Genomic DNA, 24,553 nt, shown 5'->3' with positions numbered 1-24,553 from the left:
CCTTAGTCAGTCTCTGAAGCTGTCCCTACATCAAGCCCTGACACTGGTCCTGAATAAGGCCATGACGCTGTTCCTATATAAGGCCCTGATGCTCTCAGTAACTAAGGTCTTCACACTATCCCTAGCCCGTAACTTGGCTCTGTCCCTAGCTAATGTCCTGCCTCTTATCCTAACTAAGAACCTAACGCTGATCCTACGAAGGCCCTGATGCTACTTGTAAGTCATGCCGATACTGTCCCTAGCTAAGTCCCTGACGCTCGGCCTCACTCAGGCCCTGCTGCTCTCCCTAAGTCAGGCTCTGACATTGCCCCTACCCGAAGCCCTGACGTTGGTCCTAAATAAGGCCCTGATACTGTCAGTAAGGTCTTGACACTATCCCTAGACCTTAACCTCATCCTGTCCCTAGCTAATGTCCTGCCTCCCATCCTAACTGAAGCCCTATTGCTCTGCCTAACTAAGGCCCTGACTAGTCCTAACTAAGGCCATGACACTGTCTCTAACTAAGGCCCGGAAGCTGTCCCTAATACAGACCCTGCGGCCGGCAATAACTAAAGGCCTGACACTATCCTGAGCTAATATCCTGACCCATCTCTTACCAAGGTACTGACACTGTCCCTATGTAAGCCCTGATACTGTCCCTAAGTGAAGCCCTGAGTCTGTCCCTAACTCAGGCCCAGACGCAGTACCTAACTCAGACCCTCAAAATGTCTTTGAGACCCTGATGCTCTTCCTAAGTCACGCCCTGACACTGTCCCTAGCTAAGGCCCTGACGCTAGGTCTTACTCAGGCTCCGTCGCTCTCCCTAAGTCAGGCTCTGACGCTGTCCCTACCTGAAGCCCTGACACTAGCCCTAAGTAAGGCCCTGATACTCTCTGTAAGTAAGGTCTTGACACTATCCCTAGCTCATTTCCTGACACTATTCCTAGACCTTAACCTAACCCTGTCCCTAGCTAATGTCTTGCCTCTTATGCTAACTAAAGTCCTGATGCTCTCCCTAACTAAGGCCCTGAAATTAGTCCCAAGGCCCTGACACTGTCCCTAACTACGGCCTGGATGCTTGTCCTAACTCAGGCCCTCACACTGTCCCTAACTAAGGCCCTGACACTACTCCTAACTCAGTCCCTCACACTGTACCTAGCAAAGGCTCTGATGCTAGTCCTAACTAAGCTCCTGACACTGTCCCTAACTAAGGCCCTGCTGCTGTCGATAACTAAAGTCCTGACTCTATCCTGAGCTAATATCCTGACCTATCTCTTACCAATGTACTGACACTGTCCCTAAGTAAGCCCTGACACTGTCCCTAAGTGAGGCCCTGAGGCTGTCCCTAACTAAGGCCCTGACGCCCAGCCTAACTCAGGCCCTCATGCTAGGCCTAACCCTGGCCCTGACATTGTCCCTAACAAAGGCCCTGACCCTAGTCTTACCTTAGGCCCTGATGTTTGGTCTAACTCAGGTTCTGACGCTGTCCCTAACTAAGGCCCTGAAGCTGTCCCTAACGTCAGCCTTGCTGCTGTCAATAACCAATGTGCTGACACTATCCTGAGCTAGTATCTTGATCCATCTCTTACCATGGTCCTGACACTGTCCCTACTAAAGTCCTGATGCCGTCCCAAAGTGTGGCCCTGAGGCTGTCCCTTTGAAGCCCTGTTGCTGTACCTAACTCAGGCCCTGATAATGTCTTTAACTAAGGCCCTGATGCTGATCCTAGCTAAGATCCTGACGCTAGGCCTCACTCAGTCCCTGACATTGTCCCTAACTCAGGTCCTGACACTTTGCCTAACTCAGGCCCTGAAGCTGTCCCTAACTCAGGCCCTGACACTTTGCCTAACTCAGGTCCTGGCAATAACTTTAACTAAGACCGTGATGCTGATCCTAACTACAGTCCTGATGCTGGTCCTACGTCATGCCCTGACACTCTCCCCAGCTCAGGATCTGATGCTGTCTGTTATATCTTGGTCTCTCCCTCCCTAATTCCCTGAGGCTTTCCATAACTATAGACCTGACACTGTTTCTAACTAACTGCCTGACTCTGGACCTAACTGATACTGAATAATCAGCCTCTCTGCACCGGTTCTGAATCAAATCTTGAGAACAGTGTTTTGGAAAAATAGAAAAGATTAGTTTTATCACTCTGCCAGCCAATGGAGGACACAGCAGGCTCGTGCCCTCAACAGCTGTGTGTCCCAATGCAGGAGGATTTGGTGTTTTAGAGCGATGGTTCAAGGGTGTGGTTGCTCATAAGGATCAGTGTGTATGCAGGGCCTGCACTCCTTTAATCTGGTCTCAGATAGTTTCTTGATGAGCTCCTCTGGAATGAAGAATGCTAACATCTTCCACTTGTTGGGGGGTTTTAGTTCTTTAAGGAGCTCAAAGATATTGTTATGTGTATCCCTTGAGGCAGAACCAGGATCCTGCCACAAGGCTGCACTATTGTTTCTTGACTCTTCCTCCCTGTCTCTGCATCCCCTCACTTCCCTGATTAGCAACTGTTCGAATTTGCCCTTTGGAACTCAGGGAAGGTCCTGGAGTCTCTAGTCTATTCCCTACAAACAAGTTAGGAGGCACACAGAGAGGCTTCTGTGCCCAGGAGGCCACAGAGTCCCTCTCAGTTTCACTCCTCCTCTTCTGGATACTCCTCAATCTTGAGGAGAACAGATTTTTGACAAGAAAAGGAATAATCATTTCAGATTGAGACATTAATCATAAACTTGGCACAGGAACTCGGTTTTAAGGGGACTCGGTTTTAATCCCCACTTCACTTTTATCTTTCCCCACATCCTTCACGGAACAGGGTGATGACCGCTCTGGCTACTTCTCGCTTAAATGGGGCGCAGTCCTGCCTAAATCTAGGGGAATGGATACCAAGTTAGAAATATTTGAGTTCCAAGTCCTGTACCTGAGACTCGTATGATTAAGATCTCAGTCCCTTGGTCCCCCATTTTGGTGCAACCAATCCAGTTAAAATAGGAGGGGTAACAACTGAAATTTTAATAGTAAAAATAGATCTCATTCCCTTAGGAATTCAGGAGAATAAGTCTGAAACCTGGTCTGGAACTGGCACTTCAGAGAGGCTTCGCAGCCAGTTGTCTAATTCTACCTAAGTAGGTTTTAACTTCTGATGTAGTACTGATGTATCCATAACAGGAGCTATTGACCACTACACATATGTCTCATCTTTCTATTAGTATCTGATCTAACGTCATTGTTTGAAATTTAATCGTTAAGAGGAGTTCTTGAAAACGTACGGTTGCAGCTACCAGCAGACATTGTTTTGAGAATGGCTAGTGGCATCCTGAGTCTGATATAGCTCAGAAATTCAATTTCAACAATACAGGAACGCGGGGACTTACCTGGTGGTTCAGTGGTTAAGACTTTGCCTTCCAACGCAGGGGGTGCCGGTTTGATCCCTGGGCAGGAAGCTAAGATCCCACATGCCTCGTGGCCTAAAAACCAAAACATGAAACAGAAACAATACTGTAACAAATTCAATAGACTTAAAAAATGGTCCACATCCAAAAAAAAAAAAAAAACTTAAAAAAAAAATACAGGAATGCATCTAAATCACATCTACAATGGTCACTTAGGTTTATCTTGGATGTCTGAACCATAGTTACTTTTTGACTGTCAAATGCATTCCCCTCCTCAATGCCAAAGCAGATGTACAATTCATATCCAAAAGGCCAAAAAACAGGCCACTTTGGTCAGTAAAATTTAAGTTAAACCATGTAGAAGCCAGAGTGACTTCCTCACACCTCAATACGTGAAGAGTTTTTTTCCCTTTTGATTACAAGTCTTTCAATAGAAAGCACTGATGATCAAAATGTCAATCCGTCAGTGCCAGAATGATTCAGCTGTTTGGCCCAGGTGTAGATCATGGCCCTCAGAGCTAGGCCTCCTTTATATTTGCCTAGTTAATCCACATTGGGGGAATACTGATCAGGTATCGTGAACATGCTCAGAGGTATGTTAATGAGAAAACACTTTATATAGGCCATACATTTTATTATTCATACCCATTGTCACACAAGCATTGTACATGTGTTTTTAGCAGTAGACCTAAAGCAAACAGTGATACATCATGAGTAATTACATTCTGATAACTTCACTAGGTAATTTTCCTTTCCTCTTAAACATCAGGGCAAAATGAAGCCAACACAGTAACTTTCATAAATACACACTTCAGTACAGAGGTGTCATTTACCCAATTGCTCCAAGTCCTAAGTAGCTTCAGGTGAAGGACTTCCCTGTGTCTGGGAAACACAGATCAAAGCCAGTAACAAAAAACCAAAAACATTATAACCATATTCACCAGTTCACTCAGTAACCAATCCTTTTGTTAACTTTTTATGAAGCCATCCAATTCTCCATTAAGATTTTTCATTTCTTACCCAGTTTGGCAATATGATATGAAATTTATCAGAGACCTGTGCTTGCCAAAAGGTCCTTCACATAGATCTTCTTGAAGATGGAGCAGTTTTGCAAAGTGTTAGAGCACAACAGTAACTATCTATAAATCACATAAAGACTTAAAAGGTCATGGTTAAACATTTGATCACAATGTAAATGACAAAAGAAACCATTATTGCTGTGACATACAACATTTAAAAATAACTAGAATTATGACTGATAAAATTTTACCAGGACATACTAGATTTTTAGGAATTCCATGTAATTTAACATACTAATCAAACATTTCTCTCTGAGATGGCTCAAGGGCCTTCTAAAGCATCTCCAAGTTAGCCGGAGATCAAAAGAACTGTTAGAATTGGCCAAACAACACTCATTCACTGAACCAAAGTAAAGAGATTTCAAACAAAAATACAGATCACAGACACAGGCAAAGAAACTCACAAGCTGTCCACAATCAAAAACAGCATTCCAAGAAAACTTTGGAGGGAGAAACCAAATCCAGGCTTGCCCTAACCCACTTCCAACAAAATCCGTCTTAGAAAATCCCGGTCATGCACAACTCTTTCCTCAGTGTTCCCTTTTCACAAATGTTCATCACTTCTGTATCCATCTTATGTTGCCCCTTATTTTTTTCCACATTCAGACACAACCAGCTCTAGTACAAAGTGACTTTCTTTTCTCTTTGTACCATCAGCCTGTTACCTAGCTGCTCACTTTCTTTATTACGTAGCTTCATAAATGCTTGAACATACAGAACTTCTTCTGTCTTTCTCTTCCTGTGACAAAATAACTAGTTGAAGGATAGTATAGTCATTTAGGCTACCATTCAAAGACCACCTTTCCACATTTTTCAAGAATGTATCCATACACTGGCCAGACAAAATTACAACAGAATTTCATTCTTTTCTTAGTCTTAGGTTTACAACTATAGGTTGACCAGTCTGCCAGGAGTTTGCCCATTGGCTATCAGATGGAACTGAAGAAGAAGCACTTCTTATGTCTGAACCATAGAACACTCAAATGCGGGCTAAGAACAAAACAAAACCCTAACCACCAATGGAAGCCTCAAACCAAAGGAACCAGAAACCAAACAGAAACCAAAAACCAAACAGCACAAGACTCAAATCAGCTTCCAAGTCTCAACTTAGCCTGTGACCTCTGTCCAAGTGGTGCACCTTCCAAATGAGATTTCCTGGAATGAAAAGTCACCCAAATGGGAACCAAGGTTCCCCCAAATGTACAGGGCTAAAAGGACCTCAGAGTGCCTGCCAGGGGAGTTACCACATGCTGGCTGAGGTGCTGCAACATCCCAAATGCTATTTTTCTGGTTCCCCAAAATAATCCCTTGGAGTAGGACATTCGGGGCAGTCCAGGCAGGAGGAAGAGAGGAATGTCCTCAAGGCAAAGACAGCCTCGGCAGCTGCTAGGGTGGTCCCTCTTCCACCATCTACTCCTGCCCCAGAGTTCTAACTGCTGGGATGACTAGGGCTTGGCCTTTCCAGGCAAGGGTCCCACGTGGTCTGGCCTCTAAAGGAATTCTCCAACCCTACACTCTCTCGAAAGAGGCTGGCGTGGAGAAAATCTCAGTGTCCAATCAAGTCAGGGGACCCACAGGGGCCATCCCCAAGTCAGTCCCACACTGGGTACTAAATTTGATGTCGAAAACTCGACCTCTGTGCACCAGTGCCAAATCGAATCTCAGAGAGAGAGGTTTGGAGGAAGTAGAAAAGAATAGCTTTACTGCTTTGGCAGCCAAAGGGGGACACAGAAAACTCGTGCCCTCAAAAACCGTGCGTCCCAATGCAGGAGGATCTGGTGAGGAGTTTTACAGAAATGGTTTAAGGACACAGTTGATCCTAAGGATTAGTGTGTGCACAGGGCCTTAACTCACTTTAATCTGGCCTCAGATGGTCTCTTGATGAGCTTCTCTGGAATGAAGAACACGAAAATCTTCTATTTTGTGGGGGTTTTAGGTTGGTAAAGCGCCCAAAGATACTCTTAAGTGTATCCCTTGAGGCAAAACCAGGATCCTGCCCCAAGGCTGCACTATTGTTTCTTGACTCTTCCTCCCTTGTCTCTGCATCCCCTCCCTTCCCTGATTAGCAACTATTCGAATCTGCCCTTTGGAACTCAGGGAAGGTCTCAAGGGAGTCTCAAGCCTAACTAAGGCCCTTACACTACTCCTAACTCAGTCCCTGACACTGTACCTAACAAAGGCTCTGATGCAAATCCTAACTCAGACCCTGACACTGTCTCTAACTAAGGCCCTGCTGCCATCAATATTTAAGTCCTGACATTATCCTGAGCTAATATCCTGACCCTGATCTTACCAAGGTCCTGAAACTGTCCCAAACTAAGCCCCTGGCGCTGTCCCTAAGTGAGACCCTGAGGCTGTCCCTAACAGAGGCCCTGATAATGTCTTTAACGAAGACCCTAAGGCTGATCCTACAGAGGCCCTTATGCTGCTCTTAGGTCATGCCCTGACACTGTCACTCACTCAGGCCCTAAAGATAGGCCTCACTTAGGCCCTGTTGCCTTACCTTAGTTAGGCTCTGACGCTGTCCCTACATAAAACCTTGACACTGGTCTTGATGAAGGCCCTGACGCTGGTCCTAACTAAGGCCCTGATGCTCTCAATAATTAAGGTCTTCACACTATCCCTAGCTCATATCCTGACACTATCACTGGCCTGGAACCTGACTCTGTCCCGAGCTAATGTCCTGCCCCTTATCCTCACTGAAGCCCTAATGCTCTCCCTAACTAAGGCCCAGACTAGTCCTAACTAAGGCCCTGACACTGTCTCTAACTAAGGCCCGGAATCTGTCCCTAATATAGGCCCTGCTGCCGGCAATAACTAAAATCCGGACACTATCCTGAGCTAATATCCTGACCCATTTCTAACCAAGGTCCTGACACTGTCCCTAAGAAAGCCCTGTTGCTGTCCCTAAGTGAAGACCTGAGGCTGTGCCTAACTCAGACCCTGAAGCTATGCCTAACTGAGGCCTTGACGCTGTGACTAACTCAGGCCCTGATCATGTCTGTAACTAAGACCCTAATGCTGATGCAACAAAGGCCCTGATGCTGCTCCTACATCATGCCCTGACAGTGTCCCCAGCTAAGGGCCTGACGCTAGGCCTCACTCAGGCCCTGTCGCTCTCCCAGAGTCAGGCACTGACGCTGTCCCTACCTGAAGCCCTGACACTGGTCCTAAATAAGGCCCTGATACTGTAACTAAGCTCTTGACACTATCCCTAGGTCATTTCCTGACACGATCCCTAAACTTTACCCTAACCCTGTCCCTAGCAAATGTCCTGCCTCTTATGCTAACTAAAGCCCTTATGCTGTGACTACCTCAGGCCCTGAATTTAGTCCCAAGGCCGTGACACTGTCCCTAACTAAGGCCCTAACACTATTCGTAACTCAGGCCCTGACACTGTACCTAACAGAGGCCCAGATGCAAGTACTAACTAAGGCCTTGACACTGTCCCTAACTAAGGTCCTGCTGCCATCAATATCTAATGTCCTGACACTATCCTGAGTTAATTTCCGGACCCATCTCTTACCAAGGTCCTGAAACTATCCCTAAGTAAGCCCTGACGCTGTCCCTAACTGAGGCCTGGAGGCTGTCCTTAACAAAGGCCCTCAACTGATCTTTAACTGAGGCCCTGACACTCTCCCTCACTAAGGATTGAGGCTGTCTCTATCTAAGGCTCTGAGTCTGTCTTTAACTAATGGCCTCATTCTTTCCCTAACAAAGGCCCTGACACAGTCCCTAACTAAGGCCCTGACACGGTCCCTAATAACATGAGCTGTCCCTCATTAATGCCCTGATGCGGCCCATAAATGATGTACTGAAGACGGCACTAAGGTCCAGACAATGTCACTAATGACCCAAAATGTCTCTTACTAAGGCCCTCAAATTACCTCTGAGGCCCTAAAGATGTCCATAACTAAGTCCCTGACACTATCTCTAACTAAGACCCTCAAGTTATCTTTAACTGAGGCCATGACAGTGTCCCTAACAAAGAACTTGACACTGTCTCTAACTAAGTCCCTGAGTCTGTCTTTACCTAACGGCCTCACTCTTTCCCCAACTACTCCCTGACGCTGCCCCTAACCAAGGCCCTGACGGTGTGCCTAATTGCCTGAGCTGTCTTTCACTAATACCCTGACCCTGTCCATAACTAACGCCCTGATGATGTCCCTAATGAACAGCCTGAAGTGTCTCTTACTAAGGTCCTCAAGTTTTCTCTGAGGCCCTGACACTCTCCCTAATTAAGGCCTTGACACTGTCTTTAAGTAATGGCCAGATGCAGTTCCTACCTGAGATGCTGATGCTCTCACTAAGACCCTGAAGTCTCTACCTGAGAAGCTGACACTGTCTGTAACTGATTTCCTGACTTTTTCCTTAACTAACATCCTAATTTTGCCCCTAAATAACACCCTGACACTGGTCCTAACTACGGCCCTGATGCTGAACCTATCTAAGGCCCTGACGATGTCCCTAATAGACTTAGATGTCCCTCACTGTGGTCCTGATCCTGTCCATTACTAAGGTCCTGAATATGTGCCTAAGTACGTCTCTGACGCTGTCCTTAACTAAAGCCCTGATGCTCTCTACCTAAGGCATTGACACTATCTATAATAATGGCCTGACTCTTTCCCTAACTAACACCCTGATGCTATCCCTAATTGAGGCCCTGAAGATGTCCCTAATACCCTTAGGTATTCCTCTGTATCACCCTGATCCTGTCCATAACTAAGGCCCTGAATATGTCCCTAGGTAAGTCTCTGACGCTGTCCCTAACTAAGGCCCTGATGCTGTCTCTATCTCAGAACCTGACATTCTAATGTCCTGACTCTCCCTAACTGACATCCTGACGTTGCCCCTGAGTGAGGCCCCGACACTCTTCTTAACTAAGGACTTGCCGCTGTCCCTACCTAAAACCCTGACACTGTCTGTAACTAATGACCTGACTCTTTCCCTAACTAACACCCTAGTTTTGGCCCTGACTAAGGCCCTGACACTGGTTCTAATTATGGCCATGATGCTGGCTTGAAGGCCCTGAAGATATCCCTAAGTAACAGCCTGAACTGTGTCTAACTAAGGCTCTCACATTATATCTAACTGAAGCACTGACACTGTCCCTAACTTAGGCCCTGACGCTGTCCCTTATAGTCTAAGCTGTCACTAAATAATGCCCTGATCCTGTCCATAACTAAGGCCCTGAATATGTCCCTAAGTACATCTCTGACGATGTCCCTAACAGCCTGAACTCTCTTCAAGTTATCTCTGACGCTCTGACACTGGCCCTTCCTAAGGCCTCACCCCGGGGTTGTCCCAGGCTGCTGGGCAGTTTTCTCTTGTCCGCATCTCTAGCCAGCTGCCTGCCATTGGCCACTCTAAGATTCTGTGATGCAGTGGTCCCACGTGGGATGTGCCTGTGTAGGCTCACCTGCGGGAGGAGAGTCATGGCCACTCCGCCCTCCAGGGGACTGCAGCTCAGGGTAGGAATCTCTCAGCCAGTGTCTGGACACAGGGTTCTGTGTCCTTGTTTGTTGTAAATCCCTTGGAGTTACCTCTAACATTTTTTAAATGGATCTCCCCCTCAGCATATTTATGATTTAAATTATTTACCACATTAAAATACAGGAATGACATTATTAGAATGAGCAGGAAGATATCGGATGCCCCCCCCCAAAAATGATCTATTACTTGGAGGATTTAAAATTCTAATGAGAAAACACTCACTCTCCTCACCCTCTTGGGCGTCAGCACAAGGCGGGAATCAGCTGCATTCTTTATTTATCCCTCTGATCTTCCAGAACCTTTCCTTCAAGGAGAAATCTCTGGGCTCTGCAGGAACTGTGAGTGGTGACCATCAGGTAAATCTGAGACTGAAAAGCAAGAGGAAAAGAGAGAGGGGAGGAGATGAGGATTGGTGATGGGGAGAAGCAGGATGCTGAGAGTCTGGGTTAGTCTCCAATGAAGCTAAGGACCACCAGGAGCTGGCCCCACCGGCCTTGTCACTTGGTGTGGGGATTGGGGACAGCCAAACCACCATGGCCACTCTCAGAGAAATAAAGAAGGTGGGAGGGCACCCCTGAGAGCCAGGTTGAAAATGGTCATGCTGTGAAATAATAAGATGCCCTTTTCAGAAAAGTGAAGATGGTTCTCTTGGTTCTCAAAGACTTGCAAATACTCTGTGTCCTTCTGGAGGCATGCTGAAGCCGTCAGCCTTTGAGGGCAGTAATGGGAGTGCATCTGGGCTCAAGACCATCCAGCGCTCACTCCTTGAGGGTGCAGAAGATGACCAGTGTCCACCCCTCGGGTGCTGTGGGGCCTGAGATCCCCTGATCACCGAGGACGGGAGGGGCCGCACAGACACTCCACTGGACCACCGGGGGCTTGGCTGGTGGGCTACAGTCCTTTATCACATACATGGTTTGCAAACATCTTGTGCCATTTTGGATGGTGGATTATCTTATTCCTTGCTCCTTTTATACACAACTGTTTTTCATTTTGAGGAAGTCCAATTCATCTATTTTGTCTTTTGTTGCTTGTGCTTTTGGTAGCAGATCTAAGAAATCATGACTAAATCCAAGGTCATGAAGATTTACTCTCACGTTTTCTTCTATGAGTTTTATAATTTTGGTTCTTGCATCTAGGCCTTTGGTCCATTTTGCGTTGATTTTTGTATACGGGGTGAGGGGAGGTAAGGGTCCAAGTTTATTCTTCTGCATGTGGGTATCCAGTCGTTCCAGAACCTGTGCTAACTGTTTGGGAGAAAATACGCGCAAATGATGCAACCAACAAGGGCCTCATTCTAAAATATACAAACAGCTCATACAACTCAAAAAAGAAAAAAAATCAAAAAACAGGCAGAAGGTCTAAATAGACATTTCTGCAAAGACATACAGATGGCCAATAGGCACATGAAAAGATGCTCCACATCGCTAATTATTAGAGAATGCAAATCAAAACTACAGTGAGTTATCACCTCATAGTGGTCAGAATGGCCATCATTAAAGTGTCTAGAAATAAATGCTCGAGGGGGTGTGGAGAAAAGGGAACCCTCCTACACTACTGGTGGGAATGTAAATTGATGCAGCCACTATGGAAAACAGTATGGAGGTTCCTCAAAAACTAAAACTAGAATTACCGTATGAACCAGCAATCCCACTACTGGGCACACATCCAGACAAAACTATAATTTGAAAAGATACATGCACCCCAGCATTCACAGCAGCACTATTCACAATAGCCAAGACATGGAAGCAACCTGAATGTCCCTCAACAGATGAATGGATATAGAAGATGTGACACATATATACAATGGAATATTACTCAGCCATAAAACAGAATGAAATAATGCCATCTGCAGCTACATGGATGGACCTAGAGATTATCATACAAAGTGAAGTAAGTCAGACAGAGAACGACAAATACCATATGATATCACTTATATGTGGATTATAAAATGAGACCCAAATGAACCTATCTACAGAACAAAAACAGACTCTCAAATATAGAAAACAGACTTGTGGTTGTCAAGGGGAAGACAGGGGAGAGGGATGGATTGGGAGTTTGGGATTAGTAGATGCAAATTATTATATATAGGATGGATAAACAAGGTCTTACTGTACAGCACAGGGAACTGTATTCAATACCCTGTAATAGACCATAATGGAAAAGAATATGAAAAATATGTATATATGTATGTATGTATATATGAATCACTTTGCTGTACAGTAGAAATTAACACCACATTGTAGGTCAACTATACTTCAGTATCAATTAGTTTGAAGGCACTTTTATAAATCAGGCCTTATTTCTCTTGTCCTTTCATCCTGGGACAAATGTATAACAGAAACTAACCTGGATTACTCCGGGATGAACTCATATCATACAGAACTTTAATTGTTGAACAAACCATGAATATCAGTTACACCATGGGATGTCCTGATCCAATATGAAGTTTGTATACCTTGTATCCAGCCTGCAGAATCCACTAAATTTGGAAATTCAAACTGAAATGAAGCCACCTATCCCATGACTTCTCCACAACTAGTTATACAACATCAATTGGAAACCATATACAATCAAATGAATGCAGACAGAAACAACTATAGCCTTCCTTTTTTTCCTTTTAGATAAAGACGGTATTTAAGGTGATGTCTTGGGTCATTTCAGGGTGTTACTCAATTTCCTGGGTATCTGCCATGCACACAGGAGGTACACATGTTAGTTAACTTGTTTGTGCAACTATATGAAGGTAGTTAATACCACAAACCTGTATACGTAAAGTGAATTAAATGCTAAAGTCATGTTTTGCATTTTTAATGACAAAGAAAAAAAAGTGTAGCGCTGATATTTGTTACAAAAATGAACATTAAAAACATTCTTAGTGAAAAAAGCCATACAGAAAAGGCCACCTAGATCCCATACTCATCTTGTCTGCTTCAAATCCATCAAGGTTGTCCAAATGAGGGGGAAACTCAGTAATGGTTCCAGAAAAAGAAAACTGGATCAGGATGGAAAAAGACATTTTCATACAGTTGGGACAGCAGGTGAAAGTTGAAGTGGGGCTGAGTATTAAATTATAATGTGGACATCAGGATTTCCTCATTTAGGGGTTATGTGCTGGTTCCTTGGGCGAAACACACTGAGCATTTTGTGTGAAGTGGCAAATGTGAGTACTTTTTGCCATTATTGCAACTTTTCTGTACATTTTAAATTACTGGAAAGTAAATTACTTTTCTAGACAACCATGTCAGTATCATGCCAGAAAATCAGATAAGACAGACATCAAATTTTGTTATAGAGGCCAAGACTCACCCAGACCAAGTTCAACCAAAGTTGTGACACTTATTTCCCTTGTAGGAGTCCGCATGGTATTAAGAGGCACCGTGGGAAGAGTATATTAGTAGCTACCATGTCTTGGGTCCTGTGGATTACCTGGGGTGCAGTAGACACTGAGATTTTAGTATTGCAATTTTTCACATTACTTCAAAAAATATGTTAAAAAATAAATTCAGTAAAGTTGCAAAATATGGAATCAATATACACAAATCAGTTTTGTTTCTATACACTAATAATGAACCACCAGCAAGAAAAATTAAGAAAACAATCCCATTTACAATTCCATCGAAAAGAACAAACTATGTAGCAATAAATTTAACCAAGGACATGAAAGACCTATACTCAGAAAACTATAAAGCATTGATAAAGAAACTGAACACACAATAGAAAACAATATTCCATGCTCATGCATCAGAAAAATTACTATTATTAAAATGTTTATTCTACCCAAAGCCATCAACAAACAGTGCCAGGAAAACTAGACACCAGACTCCGAAGAACGACACTGGTCACCATCTACACTGCACATAAAACTAACTAAAGTGCACAGTATTCCACATTAAACCCTTTCTCTCCTGAGGCCCCTGAAGATGCGCCCCACCCACCCAGCAGTCAGCTGCACAGGAAGATTCTCCACACTTGCTCATTTTTTCCTCTTGTGGAGTCTCCTCACCATTGGCTCATGAGAAAACCCAGCTGCTGTCAGTGTGGACAATGCCTCATGGTCCAGAAGCCTCAGCCCTGACAGGAGACAAACCTCCTGTCTGCTTGTCACAGAGCAAAGTCTGTGGGCAGGGTGCACCTGTGCCCCCAGGGTCAGACAGGTGGGTTTGGCGCCCCCTGTGGGACGTCAGAGAAGAGCCGGGAGCGCCACACTCACAAACCCAGAGGCCTCATCCGGAAGGCAGTTCTGCTGTATATACTAAGTTTGGAAATCCAAACTGAAATGGAGCCAAGTATCTCACTGTATCTTCTCAAAAGATGGTTAAGGAGCAATTAATTACAAACCATATATAATGAAATGAATGTAGACACAAACTTTACAACTTAAACCAAAATTCACTCAAAATTGCCCATAGACAAATTTAAATTACCGAACTATAAAAGTCCTAGAAAAAAAAGAGATAATCTACATGACTTTGGGTCTGGTGACCTTATTCAGAAAACCGGAAGACAAACCACAAACTGCAAGAAACTATTTCCAAAACACATATCTGATAAAAGATTTGTACTCAAATTATGCCAACAGTGCCATTAAAATTTGGTAAAGATTGAAACACACACCTGGCCCAAGAAGATAAACAGGCAGTAAATAAGCACACAAGAATATACTCAAGATGCTGGTGGAATGCACGTACAACCAACTTTGGAAGACAGTTTGGCAGTTTTTTCCAAATCTAAAAAGTCTCACCTTAGGATCCAAGAAGTGTACCTCTTGTATTTAGAAAACTGCTTTGAAAAACTGTGTTCAAACCAAAACTAGCATCAAGTAATGCACAGCAGCTCTATTCATAATGGCTAAAAACTTAAAGATATCAGGATGTCCTTCTGTAGATGAATTCATAAGCAAATTAGGGCACATACATGTCAAGGGGAGAAGAATACACCACCCCAAAATATGCCCATTTGACAAAAGGATTATTTTGGACTGATTAATTTAAGAAACAGCAGACCCAGGAGAATCTTTCAAAACCAAGTAGAAAATGCCCTTTTAGGAGGTAAATTTACATTTATTAAGGATATCTCCATTTGTAAGGGTATGTCCCTCTCTGGACAAGGAATTGAATGATGACTAAATATCAAGAAAAGCTTGTTGGGACTTCCCTGCTGGTCCAGTGGTTAAGACTCCATGTTCCCAATGCAGGGGACCAGGGTTCAATCCCTGGTCAGGGAACTAGATCCCGCATGCTGCAATTAAGAGCCCGCATGCCGCAACTAAAGATTTCACAGGCCGCAACTGAGACCCGGCACAGCCAAATAAATAAATGTTTAAAAAAAAAAAAAGCTTGTCAATGAAACAGGCCTGGATGTAAATCTGTGTAACAACCATACCCTTGTTTACTGGGCTTTGACTAATAACATCCCTTAAATGGCTTCCTCCATTCCCTAACATCTTTCTTTTGTTCTCAGCAGAAGATAGCATTTAAGGTAATGGCTTGGGCCATTTCAGGGAGTGACTCAGTTTTCCTGGGTATCTTTCAAGTATACAGGAGGTACGCATGGTATATATTAAACTTCTGATTGTTTTCTCCAGTTTGTCTCTTTTTCATTACAAGGGAGATCTCAATAAAGAACATAGAAATGTAGAGGGAAAACTATTTTTCCTCTCATATACATGCAATGCAATAGTATTCAGAGATATAAAGGAATGGACCATCAACCCGTGCAAAAAAAAAATAAAAAAATAGATGCATCTAACACTTACATTGCTAAGTGAAAGAATCCAGTCTGAAGTGCTACACACTGTATGACCTCATTTATATGACATTCTAGAAAAGGCAAAACTGACAATGGTAAACAGTTTATGGAATATGTGGTTGAAATAGTCCATATGATACTTTAGTGGTGAATACCTGTCACTATGCATTTGTCTACACCCACAGATTTTTACAACCCAACAAGTAATTTACAATCTATTCAAACTTAGCTACTTAGGATATGGGAGTGTCAAAGACTGGAATACAGAATGTAACAAAGAATCTAACTGATTCAGAAATGTATGAAAAAACTCACTGTTGGTAGTGGGACAAATGGGCTGACCTAAGTTAACTTTGGAAATGTACAGAATCTGTAGGCCAAAGACAAAATGTGCCATACATACACAGTGGACTCTGTGTTCTTTCCATGAGGGGTAGTAGCTAACAGTACCGAAACTACTATATCAGTAATCGAATGGAACAAGCACTGAATTTAATAAATGACAAATGGTGGAAGCCAGGTTTCTTACCACTGGAGTGGGATGTTACAGTCAAACAAAGGGAGAAGGTTACAATATCCATGTCATAACAGATCCGCTTAGAGATATCAGTATAAACTATCTTTAGCCTACACATAGTTCCACATGGAAATCTTTATAATTATGTGTATATGCATAGGCTGGGATACATGCACATATTTCCATGCACTGTCAGCTGAGCATATTTAGCTCCCACGTGTAAGTTTTTAATACCATTCTCTAATAAAAGGAACAAGGGCTCTTTGAAGAAAGGGCTGATGCTAGGACGGAGACAGTAAATATATGAAGCAGGATAGTCTTAAAATATCAGAAAGTAAAGAAGTACCAAAAATTTTTAAAACACACAAAAGAAAAATTATGTAAAATGAAAACAGGAACAAATAGAAAAAGTGCTCAATAGCCAAAGCAAGAATTAAGTAAGCAGTCTAATAATGTAGTGCTGGATTATAACCAAAAGTTTACAGTAATTATTCACGTGTCCAAACTGGTAAAAATAAATTACATAGTTTTTGATGAATGGTGTTAAATAGAAATCTCCTATGCAGAAAGCTTCTAAGCAATGTATATAGCCACTCAGCTGTCCATCAAGGATGTGAAGCTAACTCCTCTCTCCTCAAGTGTGGGTTCTGCATTATGACTTCCTCCTAAATAAGACACACAGGATGGACATGGGAAGAAATTAACCTCACTGTGGGAAAACTTGATAAACACTACTTCAGCTAGATGACCAAAGTTAAGAATATAAGTGAGAAGTTTCCTTAAGAACCTGTCCTCTTGATATATAGTGAAGAGGAAGCACTTCACCTCTGTGGTCTGCTTTTTCAAAGCCAAGTCTAACCACGACAAAACCACCAAGCAAATCCCAGTGCCTGGCAGTCTATAAAATACCTGACCAGTCCTCCTCCACACTGTCAAGGTCATGGAAACAAGGAGAGTCTGAGCAACTGTCAAAGCCCAGAAGAGACTAAACAGACATGATGACCCCATGTCCTTTGAGATCCTGGAACAAGGAAAGGTATAACAAAGGGAACGTGAATAGGGACTTCACTTAATAATAAAGTATCAATATTTGCTCATTATTTGTCATGATTCTGTAGAAAATTAGACAGAAAAGATTAAAAGTCAAATAAGAGAAACCTACTGTAACAAACTGGAAATCTAGAGGAAAAGGCGGATTTCTTTGTAAAAAACACATTACCAAAATGAACCCTAAATTAAGGAAAATACAAAAAGACCAATTAATCACTGAGGAACCTCTTCCCCATACTGGTTATCCTATCACTGTTCCAGGGTTTCCCTCTCCCGGGACAGGGAAGGAACAGGGACAGAGCTGTTTGGCAGCTCCCCTAGTATCTGACCCCACCCAGTGTCTTCATCTCCCCCAGCCACGCCTACCCAGTGAGGACACCTGAGGAAGGATCAGGGATTATTGATTCAGATGTATCAACCAGGACTTTTTCTTTTCCCAGCAACTGGACAGACTTACTGAAGTAAAATAAATTAGTATTTATTGTAAGGGTAGAAATAAATTAATACTTGCAAGTGGCAAGTTGAAGAATGGCTTTGGACCTGGCAGGTCCAGTGGCTCACACTGTCTCAGTGTGACCTTGCTTCTCTCCAAAACTTTGTCCTGCTCAGTGCCTTTGGGGGACCCCATTCACAGGCACAGGCTCTCTCACTGCCCTTGGGCCAACAGCAATTCTAGGCTGACAACCACTCACCATCCATTTTCTGAGAAAGAGTTTCTCCTTTTCTTGGATTCCAAGAAAGTCATGGTTTTAAATGCCTTTGATCTGGCTTGGGTTGCATTCTCATCCTTGACCCATCACCAGAAGATGGAAAATGGGACTGGCTAGATGTGGGCTGTAAACCCATCTTCGAGCTGGGTGCAACATGGGCTCATCCTTCTGCAACCGTTTGGACTGGAAGCAGGTGAGATGTAATTCCCAAAGGAAAACTGAGGCACTTGGGCCTCAGAACAGATGCTGGCTGGCAGAAAGCAACAGATTCTAAGTCAATGACTGCTCACTGCACAGCACAGAATCTGACACAAAAGGAAGAAAGGGGTTCACTCAGGGTCAGGGGCTGCAGCTACACATCCAGTGCTCTTACTGTCCTCCCAAGACTGCAAGAAGTTCTTTCACTTACTGAAAAGTCAGGATCGTTGGTGGTGGTAAAGTCAAGTCTCTTTCCTTGGGCATCCTCACATCTCAGAGGCTGGCCCAGAACAGCCCATGTGCCCTCAGAAGACACACAGACCTCATTCCTGCCCCTGAGAGGTGGGAGCCCTTGAGTTATGCCATCTCCCTGGCCATATTAATTGCCCATCCCTGAAAAACAATACTGTTCCTTTTCCAGTTTCTTCTCTCTCCTTTACGAAGAGGAAGAAACCAAATACTAGGGTGGTAAGGAAACCTCTTGTGCAATGAAGTAATGGGAGGCTCAAGAATTATTCCAAGCCATGGCACCCATAATTGGCAGGCTTTCCAGAGGCCACATGGATGCATATGGCTCTCCAGGACAATGCAGTGTCAGTGTGAACCTTCCATTGGGAGGTCCAGTTGCCTCCATATCTTTGATTCTTACTGAATATGAATGTCAAAAGTTTCTAACGACTGACAGGACAAAGGATTGCAGGGCCATGGTCTGCTGTATGGTTGTTGTGTCAGGGACACACTCCGATGTTTAGAGGATTATTACTTCTCTTGGCAGCCTATGAGGCTGTGAGCAGGAGGCCTTTTTCTCAACCACATGCATGTTGGTAGTTGAAACTTCTCAAAGGAATGTCTACACTGACCAGGTAGTTCTTGAATTGCCCAGCATCCTGGTCAGCTCCGTAACTGTACATGAGGGCCTGACAATGCCCAGGCTGGACTGAGCTAGAGGAACACAGAGGCCTACCTGGATTGTCAGAGGTCAAGGGCTGTCCTGCCCGAGACTTGATCGTCTATTCATGCCCACTCAGATGGGACAAAGGATGCCTCCAGTGCCAGGAGGGCCCCACCAGCCCTTAAGAAGGCAGCATGTGGGGGCTGGCAGGTCACTGCACCCAGTCCTGTATAAATCCACACGTGTCCACTGAGTGCCCTGCTGTCTGGGCTGTGCTGGAACCTGGGGCTGCCCAGGCAGAGTAGGGCCAGCATCACCCTTCCCAGGTGGGAGGGCAGAAGGAAACCATGCATGACTTCTGACACCCTCCCTAATCCTTGACAGAGGTTGAGTTGGATGAGAAACAGTCCGAGACAAGAACAGACATTTCATTCTTCTCTCAGAGCCCAGGACTGGGGGAAGGGAGACCAGAAAAACAGCTACTGACCTCAGCTCCCTGACTCCTGTTTGACCCTGGGCAAGTCCTATCCATTCTGGAGGCTTCAGAGAGAAGGAGAGGGGAAGGCAATGAAGGTCAACTGTGCTTAAACCTAACTCTAACCTTTACCCTAAGAACCCTAACCTCTAACCTTAACCCCCTAACAACCCCAGCCCCAGACCCTCGCCCCTGACCCTTTAACCACAACCCTCTACCATAACTCTTCAACCATGACTCTCCAACAGTGACCCATAACCCTAAACCGTGACCCCTGAACCCTCACACTGACTCAACCCCAGGCCTAAAGCCTGGCCTAGTGGGTACCAAGGGATGACTGTATGAACTCTCAAATAAACCAAGGAATTAAATCTTCCTGACCATGAATTTAGCAATGGTTTCTTAGATTTGACAGTAAAGCATTAAGAAATGAAAGAAAAAAATAGATAAATTGGATTTCCTCAAAATTACAAACCTTTGTGCATCAAAAGAGGTTATCCAGAAAGTAAAAAGACAGCCCACAGAATGGAAGACAATATTGGCACATTATATATCTGATAAGACTCTTTACCTAGAATATACCCAGGGTTTTTACAACTCATCAACAAAAAGACAAACAATAAAATTTTTGAAACAGACAAATGGCTTGCATGGACTGCTCTCCAGGCAAGACATACAAATGGTCAACAAGGACATGAAAAGATGTCAAACATCAGTAGTCATGATGAAAATGCAAATTAAAGCCACAGTGTGATGCCCCTTCACACACACTAGAATAAAAATAAATTTTAAAATAAATTTCAAAATACATAAATAAAAATAACAAATGTTGGCAACAATGTAGAGAAATTGAAACCCTTAAAAGTTACTTGTGGAGATGTACAATGGTGCAGTCTATGTGTACAAAACTTTAGCATTTACTCAAAAATATAAAATATAATTACCATGTGGTTCAACAACTCCACTCCTAGATATATACCCAAAAAATGGAAAACAGGTGTTCAAACAAAAACTTGAACACCAATTATTCATAGCAGCACTGTTCACAATAGCTCAAGGTAGAAAAGATTTAAATGTCCATCAGCAGGTAAATGGATAAGCAAAATAAGGTAGATCCATAAGCTGCATTATTCTGTCATATAAAGGAATAAAGTAAAATTATACAGTCGGTATGGAAAACTCTGTGGTGGCTCCTCAAAAACATGGAAAATGTATGATCCCTTGATTCCGTTCCAGGGTGTACACCCAAAATATTAGAAAGCAAGGACTGGAACAGATATTTGTACCCCGTATTCATAGCAACATTATTCACAATAGCCAAAAGGTGGAAGCAACACAACACATCCTTCAACAGATGAATGGATAAGTACAGTGTAGTATATACACAATGGGATATGATTCAACCTTTAAAACTAAGGTAATTCTCACACATGCTACAATGTGGATGAACCTTGACGTCATTATGCTAAGTGAAACAAGCCAGACACAAAAAGGACAAACGTTCTATGATTCCACTAGTATGAGGTATCCAGATAAGTCAAATTCAAAGACAAAGTAGAATAAGGTTGCCAGGGGTTGAGGTGAGTTAGTGTTTAATGGCTACGGTTTCACATGGGGAAAATAAAGTTCTGGAGATGGATGGTGAGGATATTTTTACAACAATGTGAATGTAGTTAATGCCATAGAACTGTATACTTAAAAATGGTTTAAATGGGGCTTCCCCCGTGGCACAGTGGTTAAGAATCCACCTGCCAATGCAGGGGACATGGGTTCAAGCGCTGGTCCTGGAAGATCCCGCATGCCACATAGCAACTAAGCCCACGAGCCACAGCTACTGAGCCCTCGTGCCACAACTACTGAAGCCCATGCGCCTAGAGCCCGTGCTCCACAACAAGAGAAGCCACTGCAATGAGAAGCCTGCACACGGCAACAAAGAGTAGCCCCCTCTTGCCGCAACTAGAGAAAGCCTGCACACAGCAACAAAGACCCGACACAGCCCAAAAATAAAAAATAAAATAAAATTTTTAAAAAAACTTTAAAAAAAGTGGTTTAAATGGTAAATGTTATGTGTTTTTAATCACGATGGAAAAAATGAATGAAATAATGATCAATGTCACAATGTGGATAAACACTGAAAACATCCTAAGTGAAAGAAGCCACACAGAAAAACCACCCAGATCATGCTCATCTTGTACACTTTAAATCCAGCAAGGTTTTTAAAGTGAGGAAAAGCCCCAGTGATGGTTCCAGGAAAAGAAAACTGTATTCGAATGGGAAAATACATTTCCACAAAGCTGGGGCAACTGGTGAAAGTTGAAGCAGGTCTGTGGATAGGATTATAATGTGGAAACCATAATTATTCCTCATTTTGGGGTTATGTGCTGGTTCTCTGGGAGAGTGGCCCTCCCACTCTCACAGGGTAAAACAAACTGGAGTATTTTGTGAATGTGGAAAACTTGATACTGCTATTTAAAGTTTTTTATACACTTGAAATTTACTAGAAAATAAAGTACTCATCAAAACAACCATGTCGTACCACACCAGAAATACAGACATCAAACTCTGTTACAGAGGCCAAGCTCTACCCAGATCCAGCTCACCCGCAGTGGGGATGCCAATCACCCTCGTAGGAGTCCACATACTATGAGAGGCACCGTGGGAAGATTATATTGGGAGCCGCTATGTCTTGGGTGCTGTGGATGACCTGGATGTAGCTGAAACAGTGGCATTTCTGAATTCTAGTTTTCCACATTCAACCACCAAAAAACTGTTACAACTAAAAAATGAATTCAGTAAAGCTGCAGGATACAAAAAAAGAAAAATCAATGCACAAAAATCATTTGTGATTCTATACACTGATAATGAACCATCAGAAAAAGAATTCTAAAAAAAATCCCACTTACAACTGCATCCAAAAAGATAACCAGGAGTAAATTTAACCAAGGACGTGAAGGACCTGCACACTGAAAACTGGAAGACACTGATAAAGGAAACTGAACAGACAAAAATAAATGGAAAGATACCCCGTGCTCATGGGTAAAAAGAATATTGTGAAAATATGCATTCTAAGGTGGGACTTCCCTGGCCGTCCAGGGGTTGGGACTCTGCGCTCCCACTGCAGGGGACGCAGGTTCGATCCCTGGTTGGGGAACTAAGATCCCGCATCCTGCATGCCACATGGTGTGGCCCAAAATTTTTTTTTAATTTAAAAAAAATATGCATCCTAGCCAAAGTAATGTATAGATTCAATGCAATCCCTACCAAAAGTGCAATGACATTTTCCATAGAAACAGAACAAACAATCTTAAGATGTGTGTGGAACCACAAAGGACACAGAAGAGCTAAAGTGACCCTGAGGAAGGAGAACGGGCTGGAGGCATCTCCCTCCCGGACCTCACACTACATTACGAAGCTACAGTCCCAAAAAAGTGTGGAATCGGCACAAAAACAGGCACGCAGACCAGAGGAACAGAGCAGAGAGCCCAGGAATCAATCTACAGGTGTGTGATCAGTTAATTCACAAGAAAGGAGCCAAGAACATACACCAGGGAAAGGACAGTCCCCTCAGTAAACGGTGCTGGGAAAACCGGACACCACACGCCAAAGAACAACACTGCACTCTGTCTACACCACACACAAAAGGGGCCAAAAACCCAGTTTTCCACATCAAGCCCCTCCCCTCCTGGCTCCTCTGAAGACAGACACCCTCAGCGGTCAGCCACGCACAGGAACCTTCTGCCCACTTTTCCTCACCTTCTCCCTCAGCGGCGTCACCTCCCGGCAGGTCCTGAGGAGACCAGGCTCCTGTCAGCATGAACTGGACCCCACAGTGTCCCAAAGCCGAAGCCCCAGGGGGTCCTGAGGAGACAGGGCTCCTCTCAGCGTGAACGTGAACAGCATGATCTGAACAGACATCCCACCAAAAAAGATATACAGATAGTAAAAGTCATACAGGAACAAGCTCAACATCGTATACCATTAGGGAATTACAAATTAAAATCATGAGATATCACAGCACACCTATTAGCACTGCTAAGTTCCAAAAATATGACAATACCAATGGCTAGAGGGTGAGGAACAAAAGGAGCTCTCCCTCATAGCTGGGGGGATGCATGTGCAGCCACTTTGTAAGACAATTTGGCAGTTTTTTCCAAAGCTAAACAAGTCTCACGTTGGGATCCAACAATCATGCTTCCAGCATTTAGGCAACTGCTTTGAAAATCTATGTCCAAATGCAAACGAGGATGCAATTATGCACAACAGCACTTTCCTAATGGCTAAAAACTTGAAGAAGTCAGGATATCCTTCAAAAGATGAATGCGTAAGCAAATTGGGGTATATCCATGTCAAGGCGAGTAGAATATGCCACCCCAAAATATGTCTCTCTGGCATAAGGATTATTGTTCTGCTTTAAAAAAAAAAAAAAAAAAAAAGGGCCTCCCTGGCGGCTCAGTGGTTAAGAGTCCGCCTGCCAATGCAGGGAACACGGGTTCGAGCCCTGGTCCGGGAAGATCCCACATGCCGCGGAGCAACTAAGCCCGTGCGCCACAACTACTGAGCCTGTGCTCTAGAGCCCGCGAGCCACAACTACTGAGCCCGTGTGCCACAACTACTGAAGCCTGCACACCTAGAGCCTGTGCTCCATGACAAGAAAGGCCACCACAATGAGAAGCCTGCGCACCACAATGAAGAGTAGCCCCTGCTCGCCACAACCAGAGAAAAGCCTGCATGCAGCAACGAAGACCCAATGCAGCCAAAAATAAAATAATAAATTTATTCAAAAAAAAAATCTCAGAAAACTGAGATTGCCGTTTTATGAAGGACATTTACAATAGAGAAGTCTCCATTTATAAGGGTATGTCCCTCTTTGCACCAAAAATAGAAGGATAATTAAATCTTAAGTAACTCTTTTCACTGGAGAAGTCCTGACTTAAATGTGCAAACACTCATACCCTTGTTTACTGTGCTTTGTAGGATAACCTGCCAGAACTGGCCTTCCCCCCTTCCCCAGCATCTTTCT

This window comes from Balaenoptera borealis (genome assembly GCF_965194805.1).
Source record: "Balaenoptera borealis genome assembly, chromosome: 13".
NCBI lineage: Eukaryota > Metazoa > Chordata > Mammalia > Artiodactyla > Balaenopteridae > Balaenoptera > Balaenoptera borealis.
Note: the sequence above shows the minus strand (reverse complement) of the source record.